Source organism: Hemicordylus capensis, chromosome 4, assembly GCF_027244095.1.
Source record: "Hemicordylus capensis ecotype Gifberg chromosome 4, rHemCap1.1.pri, whole genome shotgun sequence".
Classification (NCBI taxonomy): Eukaryota; Metazoa; Chordata; class Lepidosauria; order Squamata; family Cordylidae; genus Hemicordylus; species Hemicordylus capensis.
Genome location: NC_069660.1, coordinates 60872234 through 60896972, shown reverse-complemented (window position 1 = coordinate 60896972; position 24739 = coordinate 60872234). Strand labels below are relative to the sequence as shown.

Sequence of the window (24739 nt, the reverse complement as noted above, 5' to 3'; positions counted from 1 at the left end):
TAAATAGTTGTAAATAGTTGTAAATGTTTGCTCTGGTTTTCCAGGGTTTTTAACTGTTTGAATGTTTAATTGGTTTTATCCTGTTTTTATAGTTTTGATTTTAATTGTTAACTGGTTTTAATGGTTTTTATTTTATTGTAAACCTGAGCCCTGAGCCATTTTTGGAAGGGCGGTATATAAATCGGATAGATAGATAGATAGATAGATAGATAGATAGATAGATAGATAGATAGATAAAACCAGACACAAAACTTGCAGTTCTAAAAATCAACGTGCAATTCTAAAAGAGCATTTTAGAACAAAGCCAAGGCATGCAAAAGTTGTATTATGTTAGCTGATGTAAAAGGTGACTGATAATGAGAAAAAGCAAGCTGTTAAGCACCCTGGGGTCTTAGGATGAAAGGTGGTACATAAATATAAACAAACAAACAAACAAACAAACAAACAATAAAGTAGTCTAGGATCCTCTAGAACCCAGACCCATCAAGCATATCAATTTCTCCTCCCGCTGCCAAATATGCTTTCCACAGAGTCTTCACCAATGCATCTAACACTCTTCTGCAATGGCACTGTCAAATTCCCAGTTCTGAGGATTTTTCACTGTAGCAGCTTCTATATGTCATGGAATGTGACTCTAGGCAACAAAGTATGTGTGCACAGACAAGGAAAATGCACAGGTGTGTGTTGTAGTCTCGTACATGACACATGCACATTACAGTCACATACCATGGTGCAGTTTCCCTTTGAAAAAGCCTCACCACATTGCATTTAGTTTGTCCATCTAGGTCAAACATCTAGACAAGACATGATATACACCATCCATTTCTACATGTGTGTTTCTCCTTTGAAATAGCAGCTATGGGGAAGAGTGGTCTGGATCAGGACTGCAGCATGTGTGGAGGGGGGATCTGATCTTTTCACCCTGCCCTGTATTCCCACTGGAAATCCCTCACTCTCCTGCAGCCGTTATTTGGTAAAGAGAAGTTAAGCCAGGGCTAATGAAGCATTAAATGTAGGCCTCATTCACATGTAACGCAGAATCGCAGTTGAATAGACCTGCGGTTCACAGATGTTACATCCGAATGTGGGGAATTGGATTCTGGATTGGCAACAAAACTGAGGATTCAGAATTGGAACTCCATTCGGAACTCTTTGGTTGTAGTGAATTTCATGGCTGCAACCTGAGGTTCCAGGCAGCCTGCAGTACATCCAAATTCAGAACCATAGGCTGCTTCCCCTGGAAACGGAGTTGAGGGAGGAAGTTCCCTCAGCTCCTCCCTCAACTCCAGCATGATTGGCTCTGCGGGCTGTCCTTCACTAAAGAAGGCAGGGGAGTTGGCCCTCTGCTGTCTTGCTGACTGCGGAGAGACAGTTCTGCAGTACGTAAGAATTTGGACAGGAGAGCAGGGAGGGGGAGGGCACGGACCTGTGGTTCTGTTTTACATGCAAATGTGGCTGTAATGTGTATAGTTTGGTCCACAGTTCCTGGTCTTTATGCCTGACATGCAGAAATTTGGCAGTGGAAGTTTTTCTCATTGTATTATCTCCATGCAAGAAAAAACTTCAACTGCTAAATTCCTGCATTGAATCGGGTTGCTGTTAAATGCAGAGGTGTGTGCCTGGAAAAATGGTTGACAACCCTAATGGTCAAGCCCTAGCTTGAAAACCTGGAAGAAACAGGGCAAGATTTTCACTCAAATCTTAGTAAACAAATGCAATCTGAAGAAAGACCCACTGAATTCAAAGGGGCTTGTTTTCATTTTTGTTGTTACATATGCTCAGAACTCCAACCTTTCTTGCAATGGCAGCTTCTTAGCGCTGCAAAATCTGTCGTTTTTTGAAAAAGCCAACACACACACACACACACCGAAACCCGAAACCAGCTCAACACTTAAAGATCAATATGTCCAGGTGTGTGATTGGCACAAGTTGCTGTTTAAATGTGTGTGTCTTTACATTTGAAAGGGGAACCATGGATGGTGCCAGTGCAGGAGCAAAGAAAGGATTCACACAGCTTGCTCCCTGCCTGCTTCTATAAACTAGCATTGAGTGCAGCACAGGTACCTGGCATGTGGTTGCTGACTGAGCAGAAGCTGCCCATTTTAAATGTTGTGCCTTTGTTCTCCTGCCTGGGGCTTCTCCAGAGGGCGACTGAATGCAGCTTTGCTACATTTGGACTTGGGGTGGGGTGGGGGAGTTCATATGAGGGAACCATTACCGCGACGTCAGGACAGTGACAGAAGGCGTCGTTCATACAGCCGATGGCATTATTCAGCTTTGCTCATGACAATTCACAGATACTGCACATTATACGTGTCCTAAAAAAGGAGCACTTTGGTACAGAGCTCAAAATGGCTTAACTTTAGACACTTCCTGCTGCAGTAGAGTCACTCGTCTGGAAAAGCTCCTGGAAACTGAAAGCAAGAACAGAGGCATTAGGATGGCTGAAGCGGAGAGCTCCTCCTGGCAACTAGGGCCGGATTATGGCATGGAACATAGGAAGCTGCCTTATACAGAGTCAGATCATTGGTCTATATCTAGCTCAGTATTGTCTACACAGACTGGCAGCAGCTTCTCCAAGGTTGCAGGCAAGGGTCTCTCTCAGCCTATCTTGGAGATTCCAGGGAGGGAACTTGGAACCTTCTGCATGCATATGCTCTACCCAAAGTAGCCCCAACCCGAGGGGAATATCTTACAGTGCTCACACATGTCTCCCTTTCAAATGTAAATCAGGATGGACCCTGCTCAGCAAAGAGGACAATTCATGCTTGCTACCACAAAACCTGTTCTTCACCCCATGCTGAGGGGCCCTAAGCTATATCAAGCTTAAAAGGCCCCATAACATTACATAACGGGCTGGAAGTTCCACTCAGGTGTATCACTCACCCCATCCTCACTGCTCATGGTTACAGCAGCATTTGTCTGAAGAGGCTGCCTCTAACTGTGTTGGCAAGTAGTGGGTGTTGATGTTAACCATGCCCTGGTATAAATTTTTTTAATATAATTTACAGTTATTCTGCAAAGACTGATAAAATCAATCTGATATTTTTGTAGCCATATAAATATATTTTTTGCCTTAACAGAACAATAATGTCTGTTTTAGAGTCTTTTCCCCCTTTCTCCTTTATTTTTTACCTAACTATATAAAACTTGAAAATTAGTCATTTTGTGGTCTTCAGGGGCCCCTCATAATGTGAGGACCTAAGCTGTAGCTTACTTAGCTTGAGCCTAAATCTAGTACTCCTGGCAACTGATTCCTTGCTGAGTGAGAAAAATGGGGATTGGACTGAGTGCCTGAAAAAGAGTAGGGGAATCAAAGCTGGAGATAAACAAGAAAAAATGGGATTTTCTTTTGGGGAAGCAGAGAGGAGAGAAAAGGTGGAGAGCTGGTCATGTGGTAGCAAGCACGACTTGTCCCCTTTATAAGCATGTTCACTTTGGTTTATATTTGGATGGGTGACTCCATGTGAGCACTGACTGCTGTAAGAGATTCTCCTTCGGAGAGGGGGCTGTAGCTCAGTGACAGAGCACCTGCTTTGCACACAGAAGGACTCCCAGGTTTAATCTCTGCCTGGCAGTATCTCTAGGTAGGGTTGGGAGAGACTTCAGAACCACTGTCGATCAGTGTAGTAGGGATGTGCAAACAGGTTCTATGTTGAACATGTTCAATGTCAAACCTATTTGGTTTGACTGTTGAGGGTTGAACCAAACCACCTCCTGCAGAGGCCAAGTGCGCAGGCACGCAGCCTCCAAAATGGCCACCACGCCACCGGGAGAAGGCTGAAAACTGGCCGAAGAGCGGCCGAACAGCTGAATGGGGGCATGAAAAGAGCCAGCAGGGAGAGGGGAAACAGCTGCAGACACACATACACACCCTCGCCGCCTCCAGGAACTCCCCCGAGGGGAGTAAGGTTAATTAAAACAAAAACAACCCCCCCAAATAAATGGCCCACAAACCCCCGGACTGGACCGAACTGGGGTGGGGTTCGAGGGGGTGCCGGACCGAACTGGCCTGGTCGGTGTCACACCCTCGATCTCAGATAGCGAGGAGGAAGGGCAGGCTGACAGCCTTTCAGCCAATGCAGGGGTGCCTGAGGGGCAGAGCCCAGCTGTCAGTTCCCAAGAGATGGCTGAGGAAGGTCCGGCTGATGTTTCGGAGCAGGCACATCAGTCTGGGGCAGCGGAGACAGCAACGGACAGACTGGAGGATGAGCTGTGTGGGCAACCCCCACTGACTCCACAGCAACGGCGTGTCACAAGGCGGAGAGCACAGCTGGAAACTATCAGGAGGAGTAAATGCCTCTTGCAGAGGGCTGATAAGCCTTGAATCCCTGCCAGCTGAGAGTTATCAGCTTGGACTATAAAGCACGTAGACAGCTTTCTGTTAGCTGCTGGAAGACAACATTTGCCAACCCTCGTGTCGACAGCTTTCAGCCCGAGCCTGATATAAAGAACTATTCCGAGCCGTGTTTCGTTTCTGCAGCCCAGTTTGTATTGTGGACTATCTTCCTGGACTTCCCTTCTGGGTGGCCAGATTGCTGACAGTTGGGTTCGAGTACATTCCGGACCCAAACAGAACCGGGCCAGCCAGTTCCATGCACATCCCTACAGAATAATACTGAGCTAGATGGACCAACGGTCTGACTTGGTATAAGGTAGCTTCCTATGTTCCTAAGAGAATTAATGTTTGTGGGGATGTAGGTGAGCCAGATGCCAGCTTTTAAAGCTTCACAAGAAGGTGAAGGCTTTCTGCTGCTGTTTGTCTCTAGCGTCTGCTACTTGAAGGGATTCTACTTCTGAACAGGGAGTTTCGTTCCATAGTTCCTGGATAATAGCTGTTGACAGAGCTGTTCTCTGTGAATTTGCCTAATTATCACCACACCTTGTGGCAGGGAATTCTCTGTACTAATTATATGGTGGGGTGGTTGGGGGGGGGAATGTGCAGCAAAGCTTTGGAAGGCTGCCTGGATTTGTATCTGCTTTTGTCTCTGCAAACACGAGAAGTGGGGCAAGGAGCGATTGGGAGAGTGGCATACCATGGCACTGCAGCAAGTGCTGGGTCAAGTTTTGAAAATCGAAAAAAATTTGGAGGGTGGCTGTCTGGGGGATCACTATCCTCATATGGTTTGTCCTCAGTTTGTGGTCTTGGGCAAGTAATTTGTGTCTCGGCTTTGTCACTCTTCATTCTGTAAAATGAGTGTGGCAACAGCAAATGTTGGGTCAAAGGGATGGTTGGTCTGCAGGTAAAATGAGAACCCTTCTCCAACCCTATTCACACGTGATGTTCAACACTTATCCATTCTGCACACAGCTACAGATCTGTATACAGGTACAATTAGTCACATGTTATGTTGAACACAAGTACAGCAGTACACTTCCTATTACAGAGAGAAATTTGTCTCCCTCTCTCACAACCCTAGAACCAGGGGTCGCCCCATGAAACTGAAGGTCGGGAAATTTAGGACCAATAAGAGGAAGTACTTTTTCACACAATGCATAATTAATCTATGGAATTCTTTGCCATGGGATGTGGTGATGGCCACCAGCTTGGATGGCTTTAAAAGGGGATTAGACAGATTCATGGTGGACAGCTCTATCAAAGGCTACTAGTCTGGTGTCTATGGACCACCTCCAGCCTCAGAGGCAGATGCCTCTCAATACCAGTTGCAGGGGAGCAGCAGCAGGTGAGAGGCATGCCCTCAACTCCTGCCTGTGGCTTCTCAGAGGCATCTGGTGGGCCACTGTGTGAAACAGGATGCTGGACTAGATGGGCTTTGTGCCTGATCCAGCAGGGCTGTTCTTATAACCTTATCTGTATCCTGCATTTCAGGATATAGGGAGGAATATCTGTATCCAGGTTCACTTTTAAAATGAATTTAGGTACAGTCACTCACACAAAAACAGGTACGGACATGTGAACACAGATACAACCTATTAAGGCTGTTCTCACGAGCAGCCTAACCCAGGCTAGGGCAGCCCAGCCCTGGTTAGGCTGCTCGTGTGCAGCATTGGGATCGAGGCAGATCCTGGCTGGAGCTGATGCAGCGCCTAACCCACATTTTGGACCTGGCCTTTTATTGCATGTATGTATGTATTTATTGAGTACATTTATATACCACCCCAGACTCTGGAATGCTCTCCTGGTGGCCATCCACTCCTCAACCTCCATCACAGTTTTTAGAAAGCGTGTGAAATCTTGGCCTTTTACCCAGGCTTTTATATGATTGTTCTTACTGTTTTGAATCTTTTATAGTTATATTGTGATTGGTTTTTTAATCTTTTAATCAGATTTGTATTTTTATATTCTAGCTGATATTTTAATTGTATAATTTATGTAGTCATATTTTAACTTTTGTGTGAACCACCTTGGGATTGTTTTAATGAAAGGCGGTATAGAAATGTAATAATAATAATAATAATAATAATAATAATAATACAAAAAAGTCCCTGGGCATTTCACAATATAAAACCATTAAATCATTAACATAATTAAAACAATTTAAAATACAATAAAAACTCTAAAACCAAAGCTTTAAAACTATAAACTAAAAGCCTGACTAAACAGGTAAGTTTTTAAGTCCTTCTTAAAAACATTCAGAGAAGGAGAGACTCTAATTTCATTAGGAAGAATGTTCTAGAGTCTATAAAAGGCCTCAAGAAAAGGCCGGGTTTGAGCCGCCACCAACCAAGCCGGTGGCAATTGCAACTGGACCTCCACAGATTAACAGGTGGTGAGGTTGATGAAGAAGAAGGCATTCACTTAAATACCTCAGACCCAAGCCATTTAGGGCTTTATTGGTAATAATCAGCACTTTGTATTTTGCCTGGAAACCCACTGGCAGCCAGTGTCTTTTAAAATGGGTGTAATATGATCTCTTCGGGCAACCATTTTTGGAAGGGTGGTACAGAAATTGAATGAATGAATGAATGAATGAATCCCAGAGACCAACCTGGCTACTGCATTCTGTACTAACTGCAGTTTCCAAACTGTGTACAAAGGCAACCCAATGTAGAGCACATTGCAGTAGTCAAGCCTGGATATTACCAGCATATGCACAACTGTTTTAAGGTCATTTATTTCCAGTAATGGACGCAGCTGGTGGATCAGCCAAAGCTGATAGAAAGCACTCCTGGCCACTGCCTCAACCTGAGAAACCAGAGGAGGTTTGGGTCCAGAAGTACTCCCAGACTATGTACCTGCTCTTTCCAGGGGAGTGCAACCCCGTCCAGAACAGGCAGAACAGGGAGTGCAACCCCATCCAGAACAAAACCACTTCCTAAGTCTCGACCTCCCGCAATGCGTACCTCCATCTTGCTTGGATTCTGCCTCAGTTTGTTCTCCCTCATCCAGCCCATTACCGCCTCTAGGCAGGCATTTAGGGAAGTTATGCCATTTCCTGATGAAGTTGACATGGAGAAATATATTTGGGTGTCATCAGCATACTGATAACACCTTGCACCAAATCCCCTGATGCTCTCTCCTAGCAGTTTCATGTAGATGTTAAAAAGCATTGGAGACAGTCTGGAGCCTTGCAGGACTCCATACCAGAGCTCTTGTTTTGAAGAGCAATGGTCTCCAAATGACACCATCTGGAACCTACCCAAGAGGTAGAAGCAGAACCACTGCAAAACCATGCCTCCCACTCCCAACCCCTTCAGGCTCTCCAGAAGGATACCATTGTAGATGGTATTGCAAGTGCATTCTTAACCCTGGTTGCAAGGTTGTGTGAGACTGCTTAGACTGCTTGCAACCTGAGCGGACACAGAGACAGGTGCTTAGAGTGCCTGTATTCCCCAATGCACCATGCTCGTTTCACAGTGCATTGTGGGATATGTGAGGGTGGGATGCATTATCCTGGATTCTTGAGATCTGCACAGCACACAGCAGCATGAATTGTATGGGAGAATGGTCTGTGCTTTTCACCACCATTCTGGGATCGTCTGGGGGGAAGGTAAGTTTACTGCATCCTGCCCTCTGATTGTATACATAGCCTCAATGTCTGAAGAGGGCTTCTCTAGTCCTATTCAGATGTTATGTAATGGAGGCTGTGCTTGCCTACAGCCTCTGGAAGTCCTGCCTGACTCTGTATGTGTCTGACTCTGAACACTGCATGCGCCACTCACGTGTACAGTGTTCATCTGAAGAGACGAATGTTGTAAGTGTGATGGCAGGCACTTCCATGATTGAGAGGCTCGGTTGTTGGCCTGCCTCCCTTTGCCAATCGTGATGCAGTCTAATGACGTCACTGAGCTCGCTCAGACCAGTACTGTGATGTCGTTAGACCGTGTCATGGCCAGCAAAGGGAGGCAGGCTAGCTGGCCAAGCAACATGCGAGTGGTATTTATATGAGCAGGATGAGCAGTGGGAGTGATGGGCCGTGGTGGGGAACTCTCTAAATCTCACCCAGGCCTGCCCTCAGTATCGCTATGACACTGTCTGCCTCCAGGTGGGCACACAATATTTAAGATGGGCAGCTGCTGTCCAATCAGCAGCCACGCACTGGTGTCTTCCACCATGCCATCTAGTCTATTCTGGTTCCCATTCCAACTGTGGACAGCCAAATGCTTTTGAAAAGTACACAACAGCACCCAACCCCCACCCTCCACTGTTTGTCTTAAGCAACTGATATGTGCAGGAAAATTGTCTCTGAACATGGAAGCTCAGTTTAGCATACATGGCAATAGGAGAGGCTTCCTCAGGCAGATCTGGGCAGAGCATGTAGGAGATGTTTTGGTGGGGATGGAGCCAAGATAGGGTATGCTAGAAATAGCTTGGCAGTGTGGTGGAACTGCTATCTCCCTCACAACTTGGTGGGCACCAGTTGCCTCTGCTTTCTTATGTTGGCTGTCACTAGGCTGATGGAATTAAATTGGTTTGGTGTGCATTAAAATGGCCATATTTAATGTTTTAATCTGTTTTAAAATATATTGTTGCCTATCCTGGTATCTTCAGCCAGCTGAAATCAATCTATCCAACAGTTGCTTAACCAATAAAGTATGCAACCGTTTGCAGGAGACCCAAACCTTGTTGCCAGCAAAAGGAGCAGAGCGAGTCCAGCCCACAGGCACACAGATCCTCTCCATCCCTTTTCTGCTTCTCATCATAACCAAGTGGCCAGTAAAGGTCACGGCTACATTCCCACCCACTCATGTTCATCCCTATTCAGAAATGGAGCTCTCCTCCGGACCGGAAAACTCTCAGATCCATTCCTGCCTGCTTGCTGCTGCTCTTTGAAAACGGCTGCTCCTTTTTGCTGTTCAAAAAGGGAAACAATTAGTCTCTCCTAGGGAGTGGCTGGCTGCCTCGTTGCCCAAGGGCCTGGAGCCTCCTTGCTGGCAATCCTCCTCCTCCCACGACCCAAGAATAACATCCTTGCACCATGCTCTTCCATCTGTGTAATGTGCAGCTCCACCCTCTCTGTAGGCTTATCATCTCCTTCCCCCACGGGAAAGGAAACTGGTTCCAGTCTGTTTCCTGCCTAGTGCATTTCCTGAGCATGGCAGCTTTCAGAAGAAACTCGTTCGTGAGTAAGCCTGGAGCTGACTGAACTGAAGCAGTGCCTAATAGGGGCTTAGAAGCAAGCAGATGGGCTACTAGGGTGAGACTCATCAGACAGTGTTTCTTCTGTTTTGACTCATCTAGAGAATTGGCCAGGGCTGGGTGCAGGATTGAGAAACCTCTTCAGTGCCCTTGTGGCAGACAAGAGACACTCCATGAGTCAAGGGCTGTGGTTGCTTTACAGACTGAGCAGCAGGTAGTCCACAGGATTTACATGCTGACTGGCTGGTGCGTTGTACTGACTCTTGGTGGATGGCTGCGTGTGTGTGAAATAAAAATAAACTGAAATGATTACTCACATCATGTGTGAAAAATCTGTGAGTCAGCCGGAGCATAGATCTTGAAATGAAAGGCCAAGGTCCAAGCCTGCCTGGAAGTCTCCTTTTGTAATCTGGGAGCCAGATATGTGCATGGGTTTTTTTTCCAGGCAAGGCTCCTGTTGCTTGAACAGTTGTGTGACAAGCAGGAATTCATTCCAGCGAAGCTTTCCCCATCACTGAATACGCATGACAGAAACAGTGTGAACTGCTGGACCTTTGTTTTGCAGTTCTAACAGTAATAGAAGCCCTGCAGGAAAAAAATTAATAATTTTAGACTGGGTGCACACTCAGATTTCCCATTTCTTGCCACTGCATCATATAGCTGAGCACAAGCGCATGTTCCAGTTACTCATTCAAAGCAGTGAAATGGGTTTTTAAAATCATGAAATTTGATTTTTTTTTTTAACCACCACCCCCTGAGGCATTTGGGCTACTAGTATAGTGATTCCCAACTTTAGTACAAATATGTTCCATTTTATGCACTGCATGTATGGAGGGCAAGCAGAATCACACACACCCATCCCAGGAGAGGCAGGATTAAAAAAACAACAACTCAGAATTTCTTAAGATATCCAAGAGTCTGCAGGTTGTCTTATAGCACCTGGACACTGTATGTGGTTTCTAAGCCTAGTAAATAGAGGGAGAGGCTCACAGATATGGCTCACAGATTATGATCCTGGCTGTGGGACACAGTATAGGCACTGGGACATTTAGGTTGACAGAAGATGGTTATATTTGGCTCATTACATAAGGCGTCAGTGGACACATGCCACAGTGGATTAATGTGCTGATGAGAAGCCAGAATTAGAGGATTAGTACAACAATGCATAGCACAATAGCTCAGTGGATGGGTGATGAGGCAAATTTTTGAGCGGTGAGAGGAAATTCACCAGTGGATTTCAGGAGTCTTGCCAATTGGTTCACCAGGCTGTCAGCCAGCTGTACAGGGTAGTAGGAATGATCTCCCAGTTAGGAGGTGCATCTCCACAGATTTCCAAAGCAATACACATTTCATTAACAAAGTGGGTTGGGGGGGGAGAGTTTGGGATATGCAACTCTAGTGATGAAGTGAGTCAGTGCATCAAGCACATTACACTTCATGTCATATTTGAACATATCACTTACGTGGATGGGACTATCTTATTCCAGCCCTTCAGCACACACCAGGCTCATTCACAGGGTCGGAGGAGCACCCAGCCAGGGTATGAGAGTTGTGTGCACTCTCAATCCGTGATTGCGTGCACTCAAAAAAAAAGGGAGGAGGAGCGGGGAGGGATGGTGTGGGAGCTGCGTAGGACAGGAGTGCCCTACTCACATTCCATCCCCAGCATTTTAACGAGGGTGGGTGAAAAGCCATCCTACCCAACACACAACTCCCACACAATCGCTCTCCCCTCCTCCTAACTTGCATTTTGAATTCACACAACCACAGAGCAGGAGCACGACACTCCTAGCCTTTCTGAGTGTTCCTCCAACCCTGTTTAGGATCATGTGAAGGAGCCTACTTTCCATCACAAGTAGAGATGTTCTTCTGATTGTCTACATGTTTACTCAAAGGTAAGTCCTCCTGTGTTCTCAGCTGAGATACTGAGATACTCCCAGTATGATTGCAGCATTAGAAATACACAACACTCAGTATGGGTCATACCTGTCAGAAAAGCTATGGAGAGGCAAGACACAAGTTCTAAGCACAAATGTCAGGAAGATGGAAGAAGGACTGATTCAAATGCTCAGCCATTGAAATGATACAGTCATTGTAGGGGGCTGCATCACATCTGTTTTTAGGTGAAAAGCTGTGTTCCCTGTAACAGGGATTCCCATGTGTTATTGACTACGCCCATAATCCCCAGCTGCCTTTGCCATATGGCTATATGGCCTTTGCCACTATCCCAAGCTGCAAAGGCCATTGCAGCTCGTGATTATGGGAGTTATAGTCAACAACATGTGGGTGGCACTGTTTTATAGTGGTTCCGTTCCTACCTCTCTGGTTTATTCAAAATGGTATGCTTGGAGACTGCTACTCTGCAAAGCAAGCACTAAAATTTGGAGTTTCACAAGACTCAATTAGGGGTGTGCATGGAAACAGGAAGCTTGGTTTGGTTTGAATCGAACCGGGCCTGGTTCGGTTCTGTGCACGTCGAGCTGGGCCCCAGTTCAGCTTGAGGCTGAAATGGTTCAGGCCCGGCTCAGGGTGAGGGTTCAAAACAAAACAAAACAAAACAAAACAAAACAAAACAAAACAAAACAAAACAAATTATTTTTACAAAACTTACTGCCCGGTCTGGTGGCCTTCGGGGGTTGCTGCCACAACCACATGGGTGGGTGGTGTCCAATAGTCCCTGCACCCCCCGCCAGCCTCCCCCAGTTTTTTTAGGGCTGATTCAGCCCATTTACAGGCCTTTTCAGAGAGCAGAGCACTTGCACAAGTAAGCAGCCTTTTGAGACTTTGGTGAAGAGTTGTCCTGTGCACTGGCCATTTGCGTGCCCATTCTGGAGCCCACTGGACTGGGCAGTAAGTTTGTTTTTGAACCTCCAAGGTCGAGCTGAACAGAACTGGTCCCAGTTTGGCTCAAGAGTGAGCCATCAAACTAGCCCAGTTTGATGGTGAACCAGCTCAACCTCAAGACAGTTCACACATCTCTAGGCTTCATTCCATCCACAGTGCTTTTTAACATCTACATGAAACTGCTGGGAGAGATCATCAGGAGGTTTGGTGCAGGGTGTGTTATCAATATGCTGGTGATACCCAAATCTATTTCTCCATATTGACCTCATCAGGAAATGGTATAACTTCCCTAAATGCCTTCCTAGAGGCAGTAATTGGTTGAATTAGGGATAACAAACTGAAGTTGAATCCAAATAAGATGGAGGTACTGTCTGTGAGAGGTCGGGACCCAAGAGATGGTTTAGATCTGCCTGTTCTGGATGGGGTTACTCCTCCTCCTGTGAAAGATCAGGTACCGGTACATAGCTTGGGAGTGCTCCTGGATCCAAAGTTCTCTCTGGTTTCATGGGTTGATGCAGTGGCCAGGAGTACTTTTTATCAGCTTTGTCTGAAACGTCAGTGTCATTTTCTGGAGGAAAATGTCTTTAAAACAGTGGTGCATATGCTGGTAACCTCCAGACTTGTCTACTGTAATGCATTCTACATGGGTCTGCCTTTGTATGTGGTCCAGAAACTATAATTGGTACAGAATGAGGCAGCCAGGTTGGTCTCTCTGGGACAACCTGAAGGGACTGTATAACACTGATTTTAAAAGAATGGAACTGGCTGCAGAACAAAATACCAAGTGCTGGTTATTATCCATAAAGCCCTCAACAGCTTGGTTCCTGGGTACTTAAGGTAAAGTGTGCCATCAAGTCGATTTCAACTCCTGGCGCCCACAGAGCCCTGTGGTTTTCTTTGGTAGAATACAGGAGGGGTTCACCATTGCCTCCTCCCACGCAGTATGAGATGATGTCTTTCAGCATCTTCCTATATCGCTGCTGTCTGATATAGTACCAGCGGGGATTCAAACTGGCAACCTTCTGCTTGCTAGTCAAGCATTTCCCTGCTGAGCCACTTAAGGTGTTCAGGGTACTTAAGAGAGCACCTTCTCTGGACAGGAGAGGTCCGGTTACGGTTGCCGCTTGACCGGGCCTTCTCTGTGGTTGCCCTGAGGCTTTGGAATATGCTCCCTGTCAAAATAAGAGCATCTCTTTCTCTGTTTGCTTTTAGGAAGACCCTCAAGATATTCCTGTTTTCTAGGCTTTTAACTGAAATTAATTTTAAACGGTTAGTTTTTATCCCATGGAATTGTTTTAACTTTTTATTCTGTGAAATTGTTTTAATTGTTTTTAGTCTGTTCTGTATTTGTTGTGTTTTAAATTTTATACACCGCCTAGAGATACACATATCAGGTGGTATATAAATATAATAAATAAATAAATATTAAATTGTCCCTGTTACAGGGAACAGGAGGAGTTGCTTTTTTGAAAGCACCTCTGCACAAAAATCATGCCCCGCGTTACAACTCCCCCACCTGAGAGAGAATGCAATAGCCTGGTCCCAGCTTCGGGCAAAGGCAACTGCTCAGTAGTTGCATAGTAAACAAAAATATACATCATGGGTTTGGAGGAGAGGGTTGTCCCCATGTCACTGAGAGAACCCAGAGGTGGAGTGTCCCAAATGCACAGTGTATGCTGTTTTTTTGTCACAGATCAGATACTCAAGAGTAAATCAGAGTCTTCTGTATCTCAGCACTAGAAGGTTTATGAGGCATTCTGTCAGCTGAACTCAATGTTTTACAGCCAAAATCAAGACCAGTGTGTATTATGAGTAAATTGTTACTCCTGCAAAAAGAAAAAAATGCACTCAACTTTCCTTTTAACAACTGCACCTCGGATGGATGAGAATAAGAGTGTTTTCCAAAGCAGGAATCGAGTCTGTCTTGGTGAGGTTTTGGCATATTATCCTTTTCTCCTGCAGAGCCAGAAGGGAAATAAAGTATGTGCTGACATTTGTAGGGAGAGAATAAATCACTGATCATAATGGGGCCATAAGGATGGGAGAGACATAGGTATGCCTGTATTTTCCCTGGGATATAGCCCAGAACATTCAAGGAAGTGCTGGAGCAATCTGCACCCCATCCAGGGTAAGAGGGTCAGCTTGTCCCAGCTGGTATCCTGAAAAGGCTCTGCTTCCTGAGCTTTCCTAGCAATGTCATTAAACAGGCATCCACTTCCCCGCAAATGCTCCTTGAAATGCCTGGACAGATCTAGTAAGGGACATTGTCCTCTTAGAATATATCCACACTAATCATGCACAGAGTGGAAGAATACTTTCCCATTGTTCCTAGTTTGTGTGCCACTTCTGGGTTTTCTTGGGGTAAAATCTGTGCCTCATTTAAGAGTTACAACTTTTCTAGGATTAGTTTGCATGCCAGTCTCAAATAATTTCTCTGGACAACTATTGTTTCTCCTCTTCTCCTTCTTTATCAGAATGCTGTTTAAATGCTGCATTTGTGCTGTGATACCCATGTACCTAGACATATCATTATTTCCTTCTGCTAGTTTTCTTGCAGTGGAACTTAAACTTGGGTACATGACAATTTTGGAAGCTCGCTGCTACACATCCCTGCCTCATAGCCCCACTTTTTATGGGGGTACACTCTTTGGCACATTGTTTCTCATTTACTGGAAGCTAATACTATAACTCTGAGATCCCATACTTATGATGGCTTCAATTTATTGTAAAAATCTGGAACATTATATCTGCATGGCTCTGTGTGTGTGTCAGTTTCATAAAGGTTTATGTATCATTTTCATAAGAAGTTGGTGTTGTGTGAAACACAAAGTTTCTCTCTCTGTTTGAGACATCACAATTCCAACTCTTTATTATTGGTGTTTAATCCTGCAATCCTAGCTAGAAAAAAGCCATTCCCATTTATCATTCAAAAGCTGGCTGGACTCTCTCTCTCTCTGTCTGTTTGTCTATAATGTACTGTTGCCTGCTGGATCCTTAGAATCCAATCTAGTCCAGCATCCTGTTTCATACCTGCCAACATGTCCCTATTTTCCCATTCCGGTGAATGGGAAAATAGGGACATGTTGGCAGGTCTGCTGTTTTCAACAGTGGCTCTAATCCTGTTCAGACATTACATTGTGTTTGCATTTAGGTGTATACCACCTAATGGTGCAGCGGGGGAAGTAACTTGCCTAGGGAGCAAGAGGTTGCTGGTTCAAATCCCCATTGGTATGTTTCCAAAACTATGGGAAACACCTATATCTGGCAGCAGCGATATAGGAAGATGCTGAAAGGCATCATCTCATACTGCGCGGGAGATGGCGATGGTAAACCCCTCCTGTATTCTACCAAAGACAACCACAGGACTCTGTGGTTGCCAGGAGTCAACACCGACTCAACGGCACAACTCTACTTTACACACATACTGTACATGTTTTTGAGTGAATGACTGTATCTGAGTTTATTTTAAAAGTGAACCTGGGTACATGTGTTGTACATTGTGCATGTGTTGAACTGTATCTGGCTTGATCCATTCTGATCTGTGGCAATTTGTAAAGCTAGAAAAGTCTGTGATTTGGGGTCCCTGAAATAGAAAACTGAGGACAGTTTGCAACATAGAGGAAGACCATCTGTTATACATCTCGCATCGTACTCTGCTGTTTTCACATAACTTCCTTCTATCGTTAAACACCAGGCTATTTAAAAACCTGTCCCTTCTCATTTATATCAACAGATTGATCTTCATCTAGCCTGAGCCATGCAGTAAAAACTAGCATGATGTACTTGGAACGATGCTGCTTTGTAACTGGCAAAGTACAAGCACAGAAAGCATGGAAATGAGAGACACCCTTGTGGCTATGCAGTGGTTTTCTTGGCCCCATGGTATACATGGGGCCGGAGGAGAAGTCAGAGGAAGTGCATAAGAGCACGCTGATCATGTGGACCTCCTACGTTGAGACAGAGCTCCTGGATCCTCCCTCGCACACTATATGCTGTTGCAGCGGTCCATCCTTCCCACTCCATCGGCAGGGAGTCAGGCCAAGAGTCTATTCAGTCCAGCACTCTCAGTCCTGACTGTCAGGAGCTTTCCAGAATCACAGGCAGAGGTTTGCCATAACTCTGCTACCTGACAGTTTTACGCGGGGGTGCAGGCAGGGGGAAAGCTTCAGGAACAACTCCCCACTCAAATTGGGGTGTTGGGGGGGCAATTTTGGGGGAGAAAATATGTTTGGGCGAGTCCATTAAAATGAGGGGGGAACTCCTCAAACGTTTAGTAGGGGAGATCTGCTCCCCAGGGTTTATTAGAGGAGGCGGGGGGAAGTATTCCTGGGATTTCATGAAAGGAAAGCAGCAGCTCTGCCACTGAATTACAATCTGATGTAAAGGATCTGATGTGAGGGAGAAATGCTGCTTCATGGCTCCTGAAGAGAACAGAATACCGCAGTGTAGACTACACGAAAATATATTGGTCTTATGTAGGATTGTCACCAATGTAAGGAGATAAAAGGCCCAGTTCAGACAATACTTCCCCAATTCACACAATTAAAGTGGGGGGGACACACCAAGCATACGCCCATCGTGACATGTTCCACAGATATCCTGGCACCCTCATGCCCATTTATTGCAGGGTGCTGAAAAGCATTGCAGACTTTTCATTTGAAAGGCAGCTGTACATGTGCTCCATACACTAATTTAAGCTCGCATTTGGCGCACATTGAAAACTACAATTCAGATGAACAGCCACCACACAACAAAGGACACGCAGGTAGCGGGGAATGGGACATCAGTGGAAGATATCACAACTGGTGCATTTTCAGCACCTCTTTCAGGGAGGTGGTCCAGGGAAGTATTGTCTGAACCTCAGTTGAGTGATCATATGAGTTTCAGTCAATTCATCAATTAAAAATGCAACCATTTTTCCATATGAGGAAAAAAAGGCAGGTATAATCTTATAAACACTTCAGATAGTAAGCACTGCCTTGAAAAGAGGCATTGCCTCCTGTTAGAGAAAATGGGGCAGGAGGGAATGCCGCTTTTTCAGATGGTGCTTGCTATCTTGAGTTTTTATAAGTATTTTTATGAAAAATAATTGTGAAAAAAATAAAATGTGCTGATGTATTAAGTAGGGGCACCTTTTTAGGTAATCAAAATGATTGTAATTGATAAATCTAACCAATGATTTGATTAAATTTTGCAGCGCTAGTTTTATATGTGCATAGTTTGTTCTAGTTGGGGCTAACTTGAAGCAATGTGCAGGTAGGGCAGATAGATACATTCATTGCACTTATTTCCCCTGGTGTCTTGGAATGCCGGTGTGAGACTAGGAAGGACATTTATAAGAAGCAGGATCCTGCTGGGATAAGCCTTAGCAACAAGAAGACAGAAGTACAGCTTAGAGCTTTGCAAATGAACCCAGAGAAGCAGCCAGAAGGTCAGTGGAAGGAAATCTTGCATTATCGAGGGTCATAATCAGGGCCAGGGGCTCTTTTATTCTGGCCAACATAAGCCTTGAATAAATATAACTTATTAGTAGTAGTAATAATAACCGTGGTTATTATTGTGATGCATATTTATAGATCACCTAAAAAAAAAAAGAAGAAGCTCAAAGCTGTTTATGTACCAAAAGGAATGAGAAAATGGTTCACCGTCCAAAAGGCGCTCGCATTCTCAAAAAGACACATGTAACTTCAGCAAACAGCCACTGGAAGGGATGCAACACTGCAGGAGTGATCCAAAATATTTTTCTGCTTAGGACGAAATGATGCCCTCCCCCCATCTGTGGGTGGGTGCTCAAAATTCTCAGGCCACGCTGTTGAGGCCATGGTGGTGAAATCTGATCTCTCAAGGTATGTTGTCAAGCCAGGCAGTGCTGATAGGAGCATTCCTGGCACAAATTGGGAGTGGGGAAAACAGAGATGCCCCCTAGCATAGTGAGGAGGCTGAAAATGAACAGTTGGCCCAGCAGGCCAAAGAAGAGCCATGGCAGTGGGTGGTGGAGTGCCACATGTGGTGGCAGGGGTCCAGCCTTTCCCCACATCCATACCTGAGGCGACTGCCTCATTCTACCTCATCCTGCTCCATAGAAAGCCGCACCATCTATGCTGAGATGACAGGAGAGCTGGTCTTGTGGTAGCAAGCATGACTTGTTCCCTTAGCTAAGCAGGGTCTGCCCTGGTAGCATATGAATGGGAGACTACATGTGTGAGCACTGTAAGATATTCCTCTTAAGGGATGGAGCTGCTCTGGGAAGAGCAGAAGGTTCCAAGTTCCCTCCCTGGCATCTCCAAGAGAGAGCTGAGAGAGATTCCTGCCTGCAACTTTGTAGAAGTCGCTGCCAGTCTGTGAAGACAGTACTGAGCTAGATACCAATGGTCTGACTCAGTATATGGCAGCTTCCTGTGTTCCTATGAATGTTGTAACTAGGCAAGTACTGTTGCTGGAAGAGTTGGGGTGTTTTTTTATTTGTTTATTTGTATGTACTCACTAGATCACAGAAATGGGACGCTTCATAGAGTAGCACCAGTTTCAAGGTGTCTTGCCTGTAGGACAGAGGACGGAATTAATTGTGTTGGCAAGAAGCCATGATAATTCCTCCTACAAGCCATTATGACCAGGTACTTCATGCGGATGAGCTTCCCTTTGTTCTGGAAAGCGTATAACCAGCTGTGGTATGGGTAACACTTATGCTTGATCCATAAAAGTCTATGTTCTTGTCTACATACTACATATATGGGATTGAGACTGTTAGTTTGTCTCAGGCCAGCTAGTGTATCGATGGCTGAGGTGAGATTTGGGCAGGGATTCTACAGCTCACCACTCATAGTCTTACAGTGCAATCCTTTGCATGTCTACTCAGAAGTAAATCTACAGAGTTCAACAAAACTTAATCTTAGGTACGTGTGTATAGCTGGGATTATCAAACTTGGGTCCCTAGATGTTTGTTTGATTTATATACCGCCCTTCCTAAAGTGACTCAGGGCGGCTTACACTAAGATGTTGAACTACAGTTCCTATCATCCCCCTTTGGACATAGTGGCTGGGGATGATGGAAGTTGTAGTATTGGGTCTCACACTGGGGACCCAAGTGTGAGAACTCCTGATGTATAGGATTGTGTCGGATTTATTATAGTCACTATATTTCACCAAGGTCTTGTTACCTGATTGAGTCTTTTTCTTACTCGTCCCTTTAAGCCCTATTCCTTTTTCTCCCTATATACACCAAAAATGTGCATCCAATAAATATGGGAAGGGGGAAATGAGATGGCACCTACTTGTGCTCCGTCTGGCTCCACACATTGCTTCAGATATCTGAAGACATCTGTATGTACAGAGTTCATGAAGACTCTGTATGTACAGAGTTTATTCATGTACAGCTCTGTTCAAGAGGGCAGCAAGCTTGGAGTGGACCTGGCACAAGAAGTGAAGAGGGCCACCAATCCTCTTCCACCACCTGCCTTCTTTTCTCTGTGTGTCTTTGATGCAGAAGGACATGGCAAAAAACAAAATATTGTCCACATGCCTTTTTTCTCACTCCTATCCAAATAATACCACACACACTCCCCATTCCCAAGAGCAAAGAGTGAGCTATTGCTCAGCCAGGGGCACCCCCTCCCTCAGGGGCCTAGGGACATTGGACCCACCAATTAGAGCTGCTCCCTAGCTCTGTTCAGACTTTTGGATCAACAGGTGGGGGCAGAGGAAGGCCCCAGCATGTGCAAAGCTGCTTTCCTGTCCACGTGATCAATCAACACATTTGTTGTTGATTGGGGTTGCTGACTTTCTTAACTAAATAGACCTGATGGTTCCAGCTTCAAGTTCTGGCATGGAAGCAGGGGTGTAACTATAATAGGGCAAGGGGAGGCAGTTGTCTGGGGGCCCACTGCCTTGCCTTCCCCCGAGGCGAGTCACATGACTGACTCCCCCAGCCGCACACCCGCCTGGGCTTCCTTCATTTGTGTTCATCCTCCGAAATTGATGGAGTGTTAAGACCTGGAGCTACCAGAACAACTAGTCTTTCTCTGGTGCCATTAGATGACTTTCATCATCCACAGTTTACAAAACCTTTAAAAAAATAATTTAGGATGCTGTTCTATTGTGGCACATAGGTTATATATATAAATTTTACTTCAGTGACAGGGGGCCCATTTTAAAATCTTGTCTCTGGGCCCACTCCAACCTTGCTACGCCCCTTGCTACGCCCCTTGCTACGCATGGAAGCAAGGGCAGCATGAAGGGTCAGCATAGTTAAACAGATGCTGAAGGTCCAGGGCAGAGCCCCGAGATGACCTCTGTGCCCATAGCCTTTATGTGGTCATGATGGAGCAGCTTTCTTGGGGCCCACCCAGGTAGTAGAGGGGCCTTAAAGGCAGTATGTCAAGGCGTCCCTGAAATCTGGAGCCAGACCTGTGTAGAGGCCACCATAGCCCTTTTCCAGATGTCTGGGATGACTGGAAATGCATTGGGGCTGCAATGAATATGCATAAGTAGAGGGCAGGGTCTTGTAGGGGGAGGATTAAGGGATCCATTGCCTCAGAGCCCACACATGCAGGTGGGGATCCAAAGTATGATTCGGTATTTCAAATGATCAGATCAATCCTTTTCATTCAGTGCAGTAAAACTAATCAGTTAAAATATAACCCCAAGTTCAAGAGTTATTTCAGTATTTGGGGTTATTGACACAGTGGCTAACATACTGTGCAATGTTACACATATGATGCAACATAATTTTTGCACAGTAATGCAAGCACAAAAATTGCACAAATGGAATTGTGTGACAGTAAAGTAAAGATAAAGATGTGCTCTCAAGTCGATTTCGACTCTTGGCGCCCACAGAGCCCTGTGGTTTTCTTTGGTAGAATACAGGAGGGGTTTACCATTGCCTTCTCCCACTCAGTGTGAGATGATACCTTTCAGTATCTTCCTATAGCGCTGCTGCCCAGTGTAGTACCAGTGGGGATTCAAACTGGCAAACTTCTGCTTGTTAGTCAAGCATTTCCCCACTGCACCACTTAAGGTGTGACAGTAGCCATCATATATAATGGATGCACTGTTACATAACTCCATTTGTGCAATGTTTGCACTTGCACAATGGCGCTCTTGCACAACTGTATAAATGTTACATTCCACTGCATGCATAATGTACAATATGCCAGTCAGAGAAAAGTGGGGGAAGCTCAAATGAACATTCTGCCCCTGAGCCATTCAGAGTCTTTAAAAGGCCCTTTGAGGAGGGCTGCTTAGGTTAGGGGGGGCTGCATCACAACACTCCCTTCACTTGCCTTACTGCATTCTAGTGGACTACCCCCAAAGTATGAAAAAGGCTATAGTGATATAGTATCCGGGGGATCAAGTGGTCCCAATCCTGTTTGCATTCTAGACTTGTGGGGTGTTTTAACCTTTATGGCACCCACTAGTCCTCATTGCTAAAGAGACTGCTGTGAATTCAAATACACACTGTGCAATCCAGATAGCTGACTTCCCAGGCTGAGTGAGAATATGTTCCAAGAAAAGAAAGATCCCTCCTTTTTCCTGGAACACCTCTATGCTTCTCATTAAGCTGACCATGCATAACTAGAAACCATGAATGAGGAAGCGGGTGAGACCTTAGTATGTGCTTGCTTCCTAAAAGCCACTTGGAAAGCACTAAATCTTATAAATGTTATACATTTAATTTTGCTTAAGAGTTGAGATTGAAATCAGATCTCCCAGAGCAGCGGATCCAAGATTAACTGTTGCTAACTGCACCTGTAACAGCAAAGGAGTGTAGGTGTTGCAGCTGTTTGCCAGATGGCCATCAAGGGCATTGGATGAATATGTTTAGTCGGAAACAACCACGAATGAGGGAGCTCTCGCTTCATAATCAGTTCACTGTCTTTTTGACAGCCCACTTAGCCTCATACATCTCTCTGCCACATATGTCTCAAGATGAATCCTGCTTCTCTCTTAACTCACTCAGCCAGGTGTTCTCCTCTCTTCAACACTCAAGGGTAAAGGAAAAAGTAATTGCTTTATCCCTGGGTTTCCTTTTCTCTTGAAAGCCATCTGTGTTCTCTCTGAAATAAACCAATTCTGAACTGAAAGAGAGAAAACATTCCAATTTGATAGAACTGGAGAACCTGACTTCTCTCAGTACTATGCTCCCTTGATTCGATGCATTTGTGTTAATATTTAGCCTATGTTGAGAGTCATATGTACTACAGGGCCTTCCAGACTTTGGAATTTTAATTTTATTTTATTTTGGCCTTTGGACAATTGTAGTGTTGTTATGTAAGATTCAGATGCCTTCCATCAAGTTTGTGCTTCTGTGACCATTGCATTTTCCAAGTCTTCAGATAATATTTTGTTTTGAGGAAAATGTACGATCATTGCTTTTGTGTGTTGAATATGGCCATGTGAATGTCATGGGTGCCGATTGGATAGTGTCTGTGGCATCACTAACGAAGTGACATAACTCCACCCTAATGCTCACACAATTTTGGCTGGGTACAGGTGTTCTCATTGTATGAAACAAACTCATCCCATAACTTTGGGTGATCTTCCCTCCAGGTCACAAGAACTATTGCTTAGAAGTCAGTGCTCAGACCCCACTTGGAGCTCGCTGGTTAAATTTATTCATTCATTAATTCATCACATTTATATACCGCCTTATATAATAAGGTGGTATACAATGGATGGGGTAGAGAGGGTGGACAGAGATAAAGTTTTCGCCCTCTCTCACAAGACTAGAACCAGGGGTCACCCCATGAAACTGAAGGTCGGGAAATTTAGGACCAACAAAGGGAAGCACTTTTTTACACAGCACATAATTAATCTATGGAATTCCTTGCCATGGGATGTGGTGATGGCCACCAGCTTGGATGGCTTTAAAAGGAGCTTAGACAGACTCATGGAGGACAGGTCTATCAATGGCTACTAGTCTGGTTGCTGTGGGCCGCCTCCAGCCTAAGAGGCACGATGCCTTGAATACCAGTTGCAGGGGAGCAACTACAGGAGAGAGGGCATGCACATACCTCTTGCCTGTGGGCTCCCCAGTGGCATTTGGTGGGCCACTGTGTGAAACAGGATGCTGGACTGGATGGGCCTTGGGCCTGATCCAGCAGGGCTGTTCTTATGTTCTTAAGTTATGTTCTAATATCTTAGGGCAGTTTCCATTTTAAACAAACAACAAGTAAAACCTAAATATCATATAAAACAGATTAAAATTACCATAAATAAAACTTTAAAACATAATAAACTAAAAGCCTAATAAAACACGTGTGTTTTCAAAACTTGTTTAAAAACAATAAGAGATGGGGAAATTCTGATATCATTTGGGAGAATGTTCCAGAGCTCGGGGCAACCCTAGAGAAAGACTGGTTTTGGGTCACCACCATGTGAGCCGGTGGCAACAGCAACTGGATCTCCCCCGATGACCTTACTAGGCAATGGGTTCATGAAGAAGGTGGCACTCTTAAATTCCCTGGGCCCAAGCCATTGAGGGCTTTATAGGTAATAACCAGCTCTTTGTATTTTCCCTGGAAGCTAATTGGCAGCCAGTAAAGTTCTTTTAACATAGGAGTAATATGGTCTCATCATACTGTGTGGGAGATGGCAATGGTAAACCCCTCCTGTATTCTACAAAAGAAAACCACATGGCTCTGTGGTTGCCAGGAGTTGACACCGACTCGAGGGCATGACTTTACTTTAATATGGTCTGTACGGGTGGGCCCAGAGACCAACCTGGCTGCTGCATTTTACATCACTTGCAGTTTCTGAACAATGTACAAAGATAGCCCAGTGTAGAGCGCATTGCAGTAGTCAAGCCTGGATGCTACCAGAATATGCATCATTGTTTTAAGGTAGTTTGTCTCGAGAAATGTACGTAGCTGGCATATCAGCCAAAGCTGATAGAAAGCATTCCTGGCCACTGCCTCAACCTGAAATATCAGGGAAAGGTTTGGGCCCAGAAGTACTCCTGTCCCAAGCTATGTACCTGATCTTTCAGGCGGGGTGTAAATCCAGAACAGGCAGAACTAAACCACTTCCTAAGTTCCAGCCTCCACAACGCGTACCTCTGTCTTGTTTGGATTCAACTTCCATTTGTTCTCCCTCATCCAGCCCATTACCAATTCCAAGCAAGCATTTAGAGAGGTTAAGCCATCTCCTAACCAAGCTGATATGGAGAAATATATCTGGCTGTCATCAGCATATTGGTAGCACCCTGCTCCTGATTATCTCTCCCTGCGGTTTCATGTTGATGTTAAAAAGCACTGGAGATAGAATGGAGCCCTGTGGGACTCCATATGAAGCTCCCACTTTGAAAAGCAACAATCTCTAAATGCAAGCTTCCCTCCATCATATGCTTCTGTTCCTATT

The 24739-nt window shown here is 45.1% G+C and overlaps 1 long non-coding RNA gene across 1 annotated transcript in view; it reads right to left on the bottom strand.

Moving 5' to 3' along the window:
- Nucleotides 1-2360: 2360 nt before the first annotated feature.
- LOC128325187 (uncharacterized) overlaps nucleotides 2361-24739 on the bottom strand; it is a 55340-nt gene continuing 32961 nt past the window's right edge. The window contains exons 2-3 of the long non-coding RNA XR_008307300.1: nucleotides 9859-10126; nucleotides 2361-2414 (exon numbers count right to left, since the gene is read on the bottom strand). This is a non-coding gene — a long non-coding RNA (uncharacterized LOC128325187). The remainder of the gene's footprint in view (nucleotides 2415-9858; nucleotides 10127-24739) is intronic.